The sequence below is a fragment of the Protopterus annectens genome, chromosome 2.part0, assembly GCF_019279795.1.
Source record: "Protopterus annectens isolate FY-2018-M chromosome 2.part0, PAN1.0, whole genome shotgun sequence".
In the NCBI taxonomy this organism is placed as follows: Eukaryota; Metazoa; Chordata; order Ceratodontiformes; family Protopteridae; genus Protopterus; species Protopterus annectens.
This window is the reverse complement of record NC_056728.1, coordinates 1,495,602,571-1,495,617,751: the sequence shown is the minus strand read 5'-3', so window position 1 is coordinate 1,495,617,751 and position 15,181 is coordinate 1,495,602,571.

Here is a 15,181-nt window from a genome sequence, read left to right as displayed (position 1 = left end):
GTGTGTGTGTGTGTGTGTGTGTGTGTGTGTGTGTGTACACATACACAAAGAGAGAAAAAGAGAGCCAGTGCAAATGGTGGGAGAGAATAGACACTGAGGGAGAGAAAGATAGAGAAATAGGAGGTTGGAATTTAATGGACAGTAAACTGTTGTATAAGATATGTCTTCTTCTCCAGCTGTCAAGATTGTTTTCTATTTCTTGTGTCATTTGTGTTGTGATGCTAATCAGCCATGTTTCATCTCTCTTTCTTATATTTAGGCACATCTGGTTTCAGTATATATGATCACCTGCACAAGGTAAGCAAAACTTACATAAGGCAGATGAATGCCTACCTGAAAGTCTTTTTTTCATTGCATTAGTGTGTCTTATGTTTTATGATACTTTTCACAAAATTTTATTCAGTTTGCATTCTATTTCTCTTTTTTGTGATGATTACTTGTTATCCTAGGTGATCCTGGCAGTGGCACTGTGAAACGCCTATGTCTGATGTCAGAGTGTCAGTAGCCTTTGGTGATGGAAGGGATGAAGAGCTGCAGTCTGGTGGTGCAGATGGTCAGTCTGACACTAAGGCTGTGCCACCAACATCCCATACCCCATTTTGGGCAAAGTCAGTATGCCTACACCTACCCATGACACAGAGACATCTGACATAGGGCAAGTTGAGAGTGACACAGCTGATCAAGGTAGTGTGGTTATTCCAGTTGCAGAACTGGTTGATCCTTCCATTGCCATTGTGAGGACAAAGTGCTACATATGATGGTGGGAGGAAGCCGGATGCCCACTCTCCTCTTTATGATGATGTGTCAGTACCTGCCACACAATATATGTGTAGGGCCATCTTGGAGGCAGATACACATTCCAAAAGGGCCTTGATAGAGAGAGAGTGAGTACTAAATACTGTGCATTCTGGCATGCTGGGATGCCTGATCCATGTGGGTGACTTCTTGGACAGGATGAATGACACACTGGATTGGGCAGAAGAAAGCCAAAACGAATCAATAGTAAAAAGCAGCTCCAAAGATATTTGATGGATATACAGGAAAAGGCACCCAGAAATGGAAACTTACACAATACAAAAAAAAAAAAGAACACAAAGGAGGAGTTAAACAAATAGAAGCTGAGGTTTTGTCACAGCATGATGGAACAGAGTTCCTAAATTAAGGAGAAAAAGGTGGAGCATGAGACATCTGAACAAGAAATATGGACATGGGAAAGAAAAAGAAATTTGATACGGTATAATATTTATGCAAAGGAGAAAGAAAAACTAATCAATACAAAAAAGCAGCACCAAAGATATTTGAAGGGAAATACAGGCAAAGACACCAGCATATGGAAAATTTCACAATACAAAAAAAAAAAAGAAAATATTATTAGTAATGGAGAATTTAAAGAAATTTAAATTGAAGTTATGCATTATCTGTAAAGGATTTAGTGTAGAAAATCCAACTCGGGTAACATCACAGCATGATGGAATAAAGAGTCCCCAAATTAAGGAGAAACAGATAGAACAGGAAACACCTGATCACTTGCCATATGTTGATGCTCTGAGACCTTCAGTTGGAAATCAGTAAAAAAGTTCAGCTGGAACTGCACAGCTAGGGAAGGAGCAGGAAACAGTACAACTGATGCAGGCAATGTTATGGAGTGATGGGACAATGAGTTCCCATATGAAGGAACAACAGATGATGTAGGATGCAGTTGAAGAGGCTATGTCACACACAGACATTCTGGAACTTTCAATAGAATGCCTACAGGAAACAGAGAGCAAAGAATGTGCCCTCAGTTTAGAAGAAAATGATCTAAGGAAAGAGTTGCTAGATTTAATAGAGATGGATAGACATATTCAGATAGATGTAAGAAATAGATTATAGAAAGTAAATAAGACTCAAAATGTTAAAAAGCCTAATAAAACAAATGACTACAGTAATCCAAACTATTAACAGAAATTCGTGTGATATAACAAGTAAATAAGACATATTATAGTACAGCTAAACTAATAACAGATAAAGTCTTACCACAAAAATACATAGTAAGGGAAAGGAAAAGAAGTAATAAAATACCATTCTAGAAGCACTGAAGATAGAAAACACTAAAGGAATTAAAAAAAGAAGTTCTGTTAGAAGAATATAGAAGAGGGAACAGATCAACAAAATGCTTAAAAGACAGATGTAGTGAAAGCAATGCAAAGTATCAGAACAGAATAGAATATATCATACACTATTGAAAATAATAAATTAAAGATATCAGAACAAGCAGAACAAACTTAGAAGAAATGCAGATAAATATAAAGGAAAAGTACAGAATAAGTAATTCACTGATGACCCAAAAAGATTTTTAGTGAACTGGGAAACAAAGCAAAAGGAGTAGAAACAACAGCAAAAAAGAGGAACTAGACACATTTTGGAAAAATATATTTTAAGACACTGTAGAACATAACAAAGATTCTAAATGGGTGGAAAATTTCAAAGTAACAATAAGACGTTCAAATGTAAGGATATGAAATGGGATGAAGTAAAAGCTACTGAAATGGAAACAAAATTAATCAAAGCTCCTAAGTGGAAAATGTTGGGTCCAGATACAGTACGTAACTTTTGGCTAAAAGCAAAAACATCATTAAACAAAGATTTAGCCTTGAGTAAGAACTACTTATATACATGTCCCAAAAAGACACCAACTTGGTTAACAACAGGAAAAATAATAGTCCTCTGTAAGACTGAACCTGTCAGCCATCCTAAAATCTATAGATCAATAACTTGTCTTCCAACAAAGATACAAACTATATACTGGAATTGATGCACAGTTTATAGGCATTTAAAAGAAAATTCAATCATTGCAATAGAAGAAATGATTAACAAAGAAGGCTATATGCAAAAACAGATAATTTGTTGCTAAATAAAGCCATAATGGAGAATCATAAACAAGGGAAACATCTAAGTATGGCATGGATAGATTACAAAAAAGCATTTGACAGCATCCCACATTTATGCATTAAGCAGTGCTTACAGATGTATAAGCTACACCTACATTGATCACTTACACTATAGTGACTATGAAACAATTGCAAACTACTTAGCAATTAAACCATGACAAAGGGCATATAATTATCCCAGGAACAAACATTCAAAAGGGAATATTTCAGGGTGATTCCTTGTCATTGCTGTTGTTTTGAGTCACCCTTAACCCATTAAGCTTTTTACTACACAGATTAAGTATTGCTTACAATTTGGCTCCCAAAAAACAAACCTGATTAAAAATTTCTCCTCTACTTTTTGTGGATGCTTTAAAACTGTATAGTTCATCAGATGAGAATTTGAAAGCACAACTGCAAGTGGTTAAAACTTTCTCAGATTATATAAGAATAACAGTTGTTCTTGATATACAAAAGAAACATTTAAAACAGGAAAGATCCATTACCAAGAAAATGCCAATCTAGGATAGGAATGTAATATAAAGGAGCTTGAGCAGAAAAGAGTGTATACATATTTGAGAAATGATGAAGAATCAGCAATAAAACATGAAAAAATGCAAATAAAGCTGAGTAGAATATATTTCAGAAGATTAAAACTAATTTTGAAAACAACCTTGGCATCTAAGAATAAAGTCTAAACCATGAAGCAATTTGCTCTTCCTGTTTTAACTTATCAGTTTTGTTGTGATTGACTGGTCTCAAAAGGTATTGGATCAACTGGACAGAAAAAAATGGTTTATGCTTTTCAAATAATATATAAAAATCAGTGCATACCAAGATTATATATTCCATGCTCTGAATAAGGGATGGGCCTCATCAAAATTAAATACATGTAAATATCTGCAGTTATGGAAATGCATGCATATTTGCTGACATCATTAGATCCATACATTGTGCAGGTTTTACAGCAAGGGGAGAAGAGGTCTAATATGACCTGTCTGATAAGTTGCATTCAGGTAGCTAGTAGGAATTGAAATCAAACCACGAGGCAAATTCAGACAGCAAGCAAATATGCCAAAGAATAAAAGAAAGAATATAAGGAGAAGGATCAGGTAATAAGAAAAGAAATTTGGAAAAGCCATAAATATAGTGGCAAGTGTAGAGATCTCTTGGAATAACCTCATATCATTCAGAATGTCATGCAGGAATGGTTAAGGGCAGGTGAGTTGAAACCAAAAGATGAAAGGTTAATAACGGCTGCACAAGACAGTGGACTATGCACACATTGGTTTACAAAGTCCATTGAACATGTGAGAGAAATAGACAAATATAGGTTCTGTAAAAAAGAACTGAAACAGCCACACACCTTGTTGCTGGGTATGATGTTCTCATGGCAGAATGCCTATACATTTAAAGGCACAATAATATGGCAAGATTGTTGAAATGGGGATTGTGCAAACACTGCAATACAGAAGTAATGGAAACACATCGAAAACATGAACCACACAACATTATAGAGAATGATTAAGTGTACATCATATGGGATCACCCATTTCCAACAATTCAAAAAATAGATGCAAGAAAACCAGAAATTGTAGTCCATGAAAAAAATGACACAAGTAGCATTGATCACTGGAATTGCTCCACCTAGTTGTGACATCCAGTTAATAACTTACTATACTACCACCAAATAATGTAATGTCTCCCATTGTCCTGGATCAGTAACTAAGGAGCTTCAATCCTCACTACTGACTCTAATGTGAGACTATCACTTAAACAGGACTAATATTTCATAATCTTCTCTTAAGAGCACAAAAGTTACATGCTCTATAACCTGTGAATGGACTGTATTTTTCTGTCCACCACCAGTTGTAACTACTTACTGCACACTCCAGAGCAATATGTGCCAGTTTGAGACCTCTGATACACTCACACTTAAGTAAATTAAACCTCATACATCCAAACACTTCTGGAAAAACCTGACACAGATTTGTAACCATGTCCCTTCCCCAAAATAACATGGTAATGCTGCCACCAATCAGAGTGTCTTTATGCCCTTTTAAAGTGATGTCCAGTTATGAAAATTAGATATTAAAACAAATAGTAGAAAAATGACCTAAGCAGCCAGGCTTTTGTAGTGGCCCAGGAAGTCATCAAGGCAAGTATAAGCACTCTCAAATCACTAAAGAAAACACTGATTGACCAGCAAGAATGTATGTTAATAAAAATATTTAATATTGAGCAAAATGATTAAAAATATAAAACAGTGATTTCCAATAAACAAGCAGAACTCAACCACCAGGAAAATTAAATCAATACTGAAGGATAGAAAACCAACATTCATAAAAAAACTTTAACTGATTAGTAATGATTAGTTATAATATCATATCTGACTAAAGAACACTGTCCTTGATCTAAACTAAATTACTACAACAGAGCAAAGGCAGACTTACAGTTCCTGCTGAGTTCTTTTTGTGTATTTACTGTACAGTACATCTGTAACTGTCACTGCTGTAACTGCAACTTACAGTTGTAACTGACAATTGACTACTAACTGTCTTCAGCAGGTTCTTTTATAGACTAGCCCAACTGTTACAACTGTTTCTATACTAATTTTCATTTCATATTTTGAAAATCAACCAACAGATGTTTACTAAAGTTCTTTCTAATCGTTCAGCTTCTGAAAGTAACATATAGCAACTGTCAACATTCTGATAACATCATCTGCAGATCAACTAAATCTGAGACAGTTTGCCTTTAGAATTTTTCTTCACAATCATGAGCAGTTAGAAATGTAAAAGGATACTGTTCAAGTTTTTAAAACATTCTGTACAAACAGATTATAAATCAACATGTACAAACTCATTTACAATATCATATCTAGTCATGCTGGCATAAAATACAGAGATTAATCTGAAATTATGTACAAAAACTCAGCCAGACATGCTAGCTCAAATAACAATGCCTAATTTCTTCACACTACTGATTACAATGTCAAACAGAGAGAGCAACAAAAATTCATAAAAATATCAGGATCTGCAGGCAGAAATGAAAGCAACATCAATGAAGGATACCTAAACAGTTCCAGCAGTCGTAGGAACAATTGTTCTAATAAAAAGTAATTTGCAGTCATATTTATATATACTACCAATGAATTTATCTCCATATGAAATGCAAAAGGAGCAAGTTCTGGGCACATTAAAGGTGCTATGAAGAGCACCATTGGCCAACATCAAAGACTGAAACAATACTAATTTCATGAACTTTAATTATACCCTGACATAGAAATTGGGCCCATTACAGGCATGGTATTAGAAACCTAAAAGATTTGGAAAAATTAGATTGGGCATTGTCTGTAAAGATACATCTTCTAGGGGAGGGTCAGCATTCATGTGTGTGGTGTTAGCCAACATGTTCATGCAAAGCAAACACTCCCATAGTGACTCTACTTCCACAGTTTCATCAGAGACTGCAGTCTTCACTTCCAGACAGTAGACACATGGTTGTGATCCACAATTTAGTTATGATGAAAGCTCATCCAGAGGACATCACTCATGTTTAGGTAGCACCCGGACTTCTAGTCAGGGCAATGGAACTAGCAGTGTAACCATGGCAGAGATAGTTCTCATGGTTATCGGGGACAGTCTATCATGCATGGCTTGTGCCTGTCCAAGATGCCAGATTATAATGCTAGCGCGCACACACACACACACACACACACACACACACACACACACACACACACACACACACACGTTATCTAAACAGTACTATCAGTCACTAAATATATTTTGCTACTGGCCCTGATAGCTACTGGCTCTGACAGTTGGATATGTAATGATTTTTTTACTTGCACACACTCTCTTCTTTGATGTCAGGCTTGCCTTCCTTTACACCCCCCCTCTCCCCATGCAAGTGACATACCTCTCAACTGTACACATTTTCACAGAATGTCCAGATTTTTGTTTGATTTTTTTATCTGTTTCTCATAAAATTGTGGTTTTATGGCAAATCATAGAGGGTTAAAGTCAGAAAATAATGACAGACATTTGAGTTTCAGACTTCAGAAAAAATTGATGTCAATGAAAAACATGTTCTTTATTTTTTGGGCCCTTGTTCCCCCCATTATTTATGACTTTGCCCAGATTTTTTGCTCTAAGAGGTTGAGAGATATGGCAAATGACGATGACTGTCACCTACCTTTCGCACATTTCTCTGTGGCTTCAGGTTACATATATGAGTCATGTTCAGAGTGAATGATTATTCAGAAGCTTCCTTTAAAGTAACAGTATTACAGAACAAACATTTTTATTTATCACTCATACTTTGTTGTGGATGACTGGTTATGTAATTGCTGAACTTCATTCCATTTCTGTTATTATTCTTTGTAATACAGTCATAGTGAATTTTTAAGTATTTCTTATTGATATCCTTGTGCAAATGACACTACCTGATTCATGAAGCTTGCGCCAGGTGCAGGCATAGCGTCGGCGTTCTAACACCAAATATGGCCACTGAACGATTCAGGTACGAGTTGTTTCCATGTGCACTACCTGCGTATGCTACGACTGCACAACTCCCGAGCTCTGTATGTGAATTACCTCATGTGCAGCAGTGTAGCATGCAAATGAAGGTATGTAGTGATTTAGGAAGTGGTGCAGGTGAAGTGTAAGCATGCAGAAATGTAAACCGTAGAAAATGGTTTACATTTTTGCAAACATAAAATCGGAGTCTTGACAGCCGACCAAACACATGTATTATATTGTTAAGATATGCCAATGGCTAAATATATAGCCATTGTCATAAAAAAAATTTACAAAATATAAAATTAACATTTAATATATATAGTCGCACTATTGCGACATGGAAGCACAGGGCAGTGGTGTGCAAAGGGGATTGCAAGGAATATATAAAAATATAGAATAAAACTGCAATGAGACACACATCACGATTTTCCCATAATAGTCAATGGCAGGCATGCTACACCATACTATGGCACAAGGGTTGCTAAGGAGCAGTAACAATGTTATGCACAGTGGCTAGGAATTAGTAGGCAATGCCATGCAAATGAGAGGAGTAATAGTGAATCACAGATTCCCCACTGGTGTAAGAATTCACCTCACAGTGTAGCATTATAACACCGAGGTGTGCCCTCGAGATAAAGATGACATCAAGAGAGGGGTTTGTCACCATTGCATTAAGCACATTGGAGCATTGCTAAACTGGTTTGCTCTAGCTAGGCAAAGCTGCAGGATAGTGGTGTGTCGAATTGGCCATAGCTATGCTTAGCTGAGAGAACACAAGGTAACCGAGTATGCATGTGAATGGAGATGTAAACACGCATAAACATGGTAAACAGGTTTGCGCGGTGCACACTGCAGCTGAAACAGGAAGGATATAGGAAACAAATAAGAAAATGCTGCAACAGTGAAATTGGAGTACAGATGACTAATTAACACCTAGGAGCCTACAGTGGGGCATTGACAATAGCTAACAAGGCAGCAAGCAGCTAACTGCAGAACATGAAAGGGGAGGGGCTGTACTGCAAAGAAAACAGTAAAGTGTCAAAGCAGAACCAAGCTGATTTGCAGTATATCAGCTACAAGGCACATTTTGCCATGACTGGGTAGGGAAAGTACAAAACAAGAAAGACAGCAGGTGGATGCATGCTTGATAATGGGAGGGGATCCAGGTTTAAAAGCGAATTAAAGGTCAACAGATTAATTAAGGCAGGCAAGAAGATCTCCACAGTAAAGGCCCCACACTTGCAGTACTCATTGCAAAACTCATAATTAAGACACGTTGCAGCTGGAATAGCTCATACACACCCACTGACATCAGCAGTATCCATAGCACAATAGTATAAAGTGTGAAAGCACCTCATGGTACGTAGGTACAGTAGGTACGTGGCCAACTTCCAGAGGCCATTCGTAAGCCCAGCCAAAATGTGTCAGCTTTTGCCAGCCCATTGATTCATTAACAGTCCTTCTGTGGAGCAGAGCCAATGGCGGGATCCCTGGGGCGCATCTACTGTTCACCATCCACTCATCACGGTTTCTCTTGCAGAATGTTAGTGAGGGGCTCTGTATAATATAGTTAGTGATGGTGTTCCAAAGTATGGGGAGTGTCTGTGACAGCAATCTGTCCCTCCAGCATCTTCCAGTTATTGTTGTGGCAAGGTTCAGCTCACTACAGTGTGTGGCTCACTGTGACATGGATTCCCATAGGTGGAAAATATCCATCAAGCTTGAGTTTGACATGTCTGTGTTGGCCAGCTGAGATCATCTCAAGGTAAACGAGATGCCACTGAGTAAACAGGAGTTTATTCAGTCTGGCTGCATAGGCCATATGTTGGAGGCCAGTATTCCCTTTGGCGATGTACATTCATGGACCTCCCAGCTGTTGGAAGTGTCTTCTGAGGTACATCCCACTTGGGTTATTATACCCTATGATGGGACTGATGAGTGATGAGTAAAGGGAACTATAACCCCGGTATGTCTAGATGGGAATCCTTTAGTAATCAGATGGCCTACATTGAAGGATGTCCTAACTACTGTGGAGATATGATTGTCAAAGGGGAGATCACTATCTACCTTAGTCCCCATATACTCCATTACCTCTTCCATATTAAAGTGGCTGCCACTTATGTGTTAATATGTGGGTGCCAATTCCACAATGGAATGACTATGCAGTTAGTGACAATTGGCTGGAAGCTGTGACTTTGACACCCTGTGATGTTTTCTGTGAGGCCCATTGAGGGATGTCTGTGTCAGCTGGACTGTAAATCATGGCTCCCAGTTCACAGTCATTGTCAATCATGGTCTGCCATAGTCCACCTGTGTTTGCCTATACCGCTGAGATGTATATGCCAAACAATAGGGCTCCCAGGACTGAGTCCTGTGGGACACCAGTCATTACTGGTCAAGAGTTGGACCTGGAGACCGCTAGTCGTACCATGCGGGTTCTGTGTGTAAGCCCATTGAAAACCCAACCTGTGATGTATGGGTGTATGTACAAGCTGGTGTGTCTATCAATAATATCTGAGTGGGGCATGGTGTCAAAAGCCTTGGCGAGGTCCAGGTAGTATGTGTGAACCACCTACCCCATCATCTAATGTCTTGGTGACTGTATGTAAGACATCAAATAGGTTCAGTAGGCATGAAATGCACTCAACCAAGCTGACCTGGGTTGGGTCACGTGTTCGGAGGTTAACAATGTCTTTGTTAATGAGTGCCATGAGGATGCAAACCATACCATTGCAGACCAGGCTAGTCAGGCTAACAGGGTGGTAGTTATCATGGTCAGTTGTGATTCCACCTTGATGGATTAGAATAACCGTTGCCACGTGCCATTGTATGGGCAAGTAGCCTGTGGAGAGGCTGAGGTTGGAAAGCTTAATTAGGTGGAGGGGTCAGGTTGTCTTGTACTGTTTGCAAGATGCAGTCTGGGACAAAATCTGTCTCCATTGATGCTGTGTTCTACTGTTAGAGAGGGCCATTTCCACCTGTGTCTCTGATGTGTGCGATACTGTACCTCTCGGGTAGTGTTGTGGGCTCTTTAGGGGGTGAAGTATGTACTCAATGTATCTGCAAGGATGTTGGCAATATCATTAAGGTCAGCATATTTTGTGCTATATTTCACCGGCACATTGCAAATCTGTGTGTCACCACTTAGATCCTTGACATAGCCAAAGAAGGCTTTGTGGTTATCTTTCGAATCCTTGCGTATTCTCCTGCTGTTGTTAGCCTTGGATGATGTCATGAGGGACCTACATATCATACTAATAGTGGTCATGGATGTCTGCCCTTCGTGGGATTTGCTGTTCATCTGGAACACGGTCCTACTTCTGTAGTATAGCCTGTTTATTGCAGAGGTCCACCAGACTGGTGTCCTTGTCTTAGGAGGAGTGAGTCTGGTTTACCAGTGATGGCACAATCCATACATCCATGTAGGTGCTTATAGACTGCATTTGTAAATCTGTCTGTATCTTGAGCAGTGTTTCTCCTTAGCGTGGGTGTTGTGAAACCCTCCACCCCTGTCACTAGTAGTGTAAATTTAGCTGTAGGAAAGGTATACACTGTGGTATCCGTGGGTGGAGGAGATGCTTGAGTGTGGAAACAGTGAATAGTTCATGGTCAGATCTAACCAGTGACTGGTTAACCTCTGCTGTGGTGCACCTGTTGCCCATGTTGGTGATGACCATTTCTAGTAGTTTCCACCCCTCGTTAGGGAGGTTACCAGCTGATACAGGACATAGGAGGTGATAAATTCCAGGAAGCGCTGGGCCTGGAAGTGAGTACTGGAGTAGGTTTCCCAGTTAATGGTATAGTAGTTGACATCAACCAATACAGGGTGTGCGTTAGGACTGTCATGTTATCCACTGTCTCCAGGTAGGTGGAGTGGTGGTCCTGGGTCATGGAGTGTGATCCATAGCAGGCCACAGTTTACATTGAAGTTGTGGCAGATGTTAGCTGCACATGGATGATCTCAGAGGTATCATGCTGCCCCACTAACCTGGAGGTGTAGGTATCCCTGATGAGTATGGATACAGCCCCTCCATGTCTGTGTCAGTCCATGTTCTGTGGCTGAAATGTGTGGTATGGGTTGTAGTCTGGTAGTGCTGATGTGCTCTCAGGAGCCTTAAGACAGATCTCAGTTACTGCAAAGATGTTGTGGTTGTCCATCCTGAAGAGTGCTGTGAGTGCATGCATGCATGTTGTGATCACACCCCCTGGTGTTGAGTAGCATAACCCTCATTGAATCTGCTATTGTGCCATTTACAGAGCTGGTATTCACCTTCGAGACTCTCCTAAATAAGGCACCATGGGGGCGCCAATAGCCTTGGCCAGTATTCCAAAGCCTAAGGCTGACACATTGGCCGGTATGGTATCATTGCATGCATGTTCTCCATCTGTGTTTGTTTTTCATCTCTCCTGTAGGTAACCTACTGGTAAGCAATAGAAAGCCTTCAACTTATACAAGTCTTCTAGCTTCCAAGATAGGCTTTTGGAGTGACTAAGTAACAGTGTTCTGTATGTTCTTGCTGTGCTTAACTGTTTCCTGACTACATGGTGATTTCTCACTGTATATTGTGATCTGAAGGTATGTTTATTCACATATTGTGGCTGTGATGGCCTGCACTTTAGAGGTTCACAGATAGCCTACTACCTATCTGCCCAAGGGCAATTAGAAGCATAGCTACAGTGTGTTGGCTTTATCCGCACCATTGATGAAGTAACCGAGCCTCTGTCAAGCATGGCATGTTAATGTGACAATTCAACACCATTCAATTCCCCCAACAGGTCTCACAGCTATCAAACTGGACAGGCTCCCCCACCCCCTGGCTGTATGGTTCTGGGACACATGATCCCAGTGGTGTATATTCTGTTACCCATTCACACAACAAGGTTTCCCTTGAAGTGTGTCAGTGAGGGGCTCTGCCTAATGTAGTTAGGAATGTAATGTATTGTCTCACAGTACATTTGTTATATGTTGCTATTTCAAGAGTGCATGAAGGTCAGTGAGTTTGGGGGCCTCTGCCCTTTGCTTAGCCTAGCTTACACATAGAAATCATCTAAATAGGAAATAGGCGGAAGCAACGTTATAGTCAACAGTGTAATGGTTACAGCATCTGCATAGTATCTGTGCATTCGAGGTTCCAATCCTGATAAAGGCAGGAATGTTTATCATGTTCAAAAGTATACCTTAATCAAAGCTTGCATATATAGGTTGTAATCGTATGTATAATATACATTCGAAACACCCATATAAATCCATGTGTACTGGAGAGTACAGTCAACAGAGAATGTAATTTTATGTCATCACATAGTGAGATATTACTTCACTGACATGTATATATCCTGAGTAGTTAGCGAATGTGGCTGTTTGAGCGCAGAGGTTATACATTGCAAAGTTTGTTTAACTGTGTTTTACTGCTGCCATAAAGTCACACAAACACTTTTAGACATGTTTACAACTGCTTAAATGAGCCTAATTCTGGAGTAGAAAACATTTGTAAAACTTCACAGGTGTTGAAACTTGGACCATGCACACTAATGTCATGGGACTTACCACTAAGTCATCTGAGGTGAATACATGCTTTAGGGGTCTTGTGACTACACCTTAGACCACATGCATTTCACTGTAATGATCACAAATGGGACAGTCACTTTGTGTACATATGTACAGTACATTGTAATGTACTGTAGTTTGTGAACCAACACATTCCAGTGTACATATGTATTACTGTTACAAATTAATACGAAATATATATATATATATATATATATATATATATATATATATATATATATATATATATATATATATATATATATATATATATATATATATATATACACGTCAGTGATGTCTGCACATATATATATATATATATATATATATATATATATATATATATATGTGTATATATATATATTTATTATGCAGTTACATCAATAGCCATATATATAAACATCTATGAACACACTTTGTGACACGGAAGCACTCCAAAGGAATTGGAGTGTACACAAAACACATGCAGCTCTGGTATTATAACAATTAATATTAACCTAATTCACCATAGAAGGGGTGGTTGTTGTGTATGTGAAGATTGGGGTGGGGGAGGAATGATGGGTAATACAATCATGCATCAAGGAGGGCCTGGGTCGGATGTCCAATAAGTGAACTGGAGGGGTATACATGGAGTATGGGGACAATATAAAAAGGACACAAAACAAGAATCTTTCTCATTCATAATACACCCAGTCATGTCACACTGCAACTCCTAATTTCACAAACATATGAACATTAACATGTATCAGACATATGTACACCATCTGACTGTCACATTTGTTTTCAGTAGTGAGGAATGCTTGTAGTAAAATGTATATTCTAAACACAATAACATTTGTACATGTCTCAGATGGCTTAGTGGTAAAGTCAGTGACTGTGGTGTTCATGGTCCCAGGTTCAAGGGCTGTTAAGTTTTTTTGAGGGCCAGAATAAGGACTGTTGGATGTTGCCATGTGCCATTGTATGGGCATGTAGCCTGTGGAGAGGCTGAGGTTGGAAAGCTTAATTAGGTGGAGGGGTCAGGTTGTCTTGTACAGTTTGCAAGATGCAGTCTGGGACAAAATCTGTCTCCATTGACCCTGTGTTCTACTGTTAGAGAGGGCCATTTCCACCTGTGTCTCTCTGATGTGTGGGATACTGTACTTTATGGGTAGTGTTGTGGGCTCTTTAGGGGGTGAAGTATGCACTGAATGCATCTGCAAGGATGTTGGCAATATCAGTAGGGTCAGCATATTTTGTGCTATATTTCACCGGCACATTGCAAATCTGTGTGTCACCACTTAGATCCTTGACATAGCCAAAGAAGGCTTTGTGGTTATCTTTTGAATCCTTGCGTATTCTCCTGCTGTTGTTAGCCTTGGATGATGTCATGAGGGAACCTACATATCATACTAATAGTGGTCACGGATGTCTGCCCTTTGTGGGATTTGCTGTTCATCTGGAACACGGTCCTACTTCTGTAGTATAGCCTGTTTATTGCAGAGGTCCACCAGACTGGTGTCCTTGTCTTAGGAGGAGTGATTCTGGTTTACCAGAGATGGCACGATCCATACATCCGTGTAGGTGCTTATAGACTGCATTTGTAAATCTGTCTGTATCTTGAGCAGTGTTTCCCCTTAGAGTGGGTTCTGTGAAACCCTCCACCCCTGTCACTAGTAGTGCAAATTTAGCTGTAGGAAAGGTATACACTGTGGTATCTGTGGATGGAAGAGATGCTTTGGTGTGGAAACAGTGAACAGTTCATGGTCAGATCTAACCAGTGACAGGTTCACCTCTGCTGTGGTGCAACTGTTGCCCATGTTGGTGATGACCATTTCTAGTAGTTTCCACCCCTCGTTAGGGAGGTTACCAACTGATACAATGCATATGAGGTGATAAATTCCAGGAAGCACTGGGCCTGGAAGCGAGTACTGGAGTGGAGTAGGTTTCCAGGTTAATGGTATGGTAGTTGACATCGACCAATACAGGGTGTGTGTTAGGACTGTCATGTTATCCACTGTATCCAGGTAGGTGGAGTGGTGGTCCTGGGTCATGGAGTGTGATCCATAGCAGGCCACAGTTTACATTGAAGTTGTGCCAGATGTTAGCTGCACATGGATGATCTCAGAGGTATCATGCTGCCCCACTAACCTGGAGGTGTAGGTATCCCTTGTGAGTATGGATACAACCCCTCCATGTCTGTGTCAGTCCATGTTCTG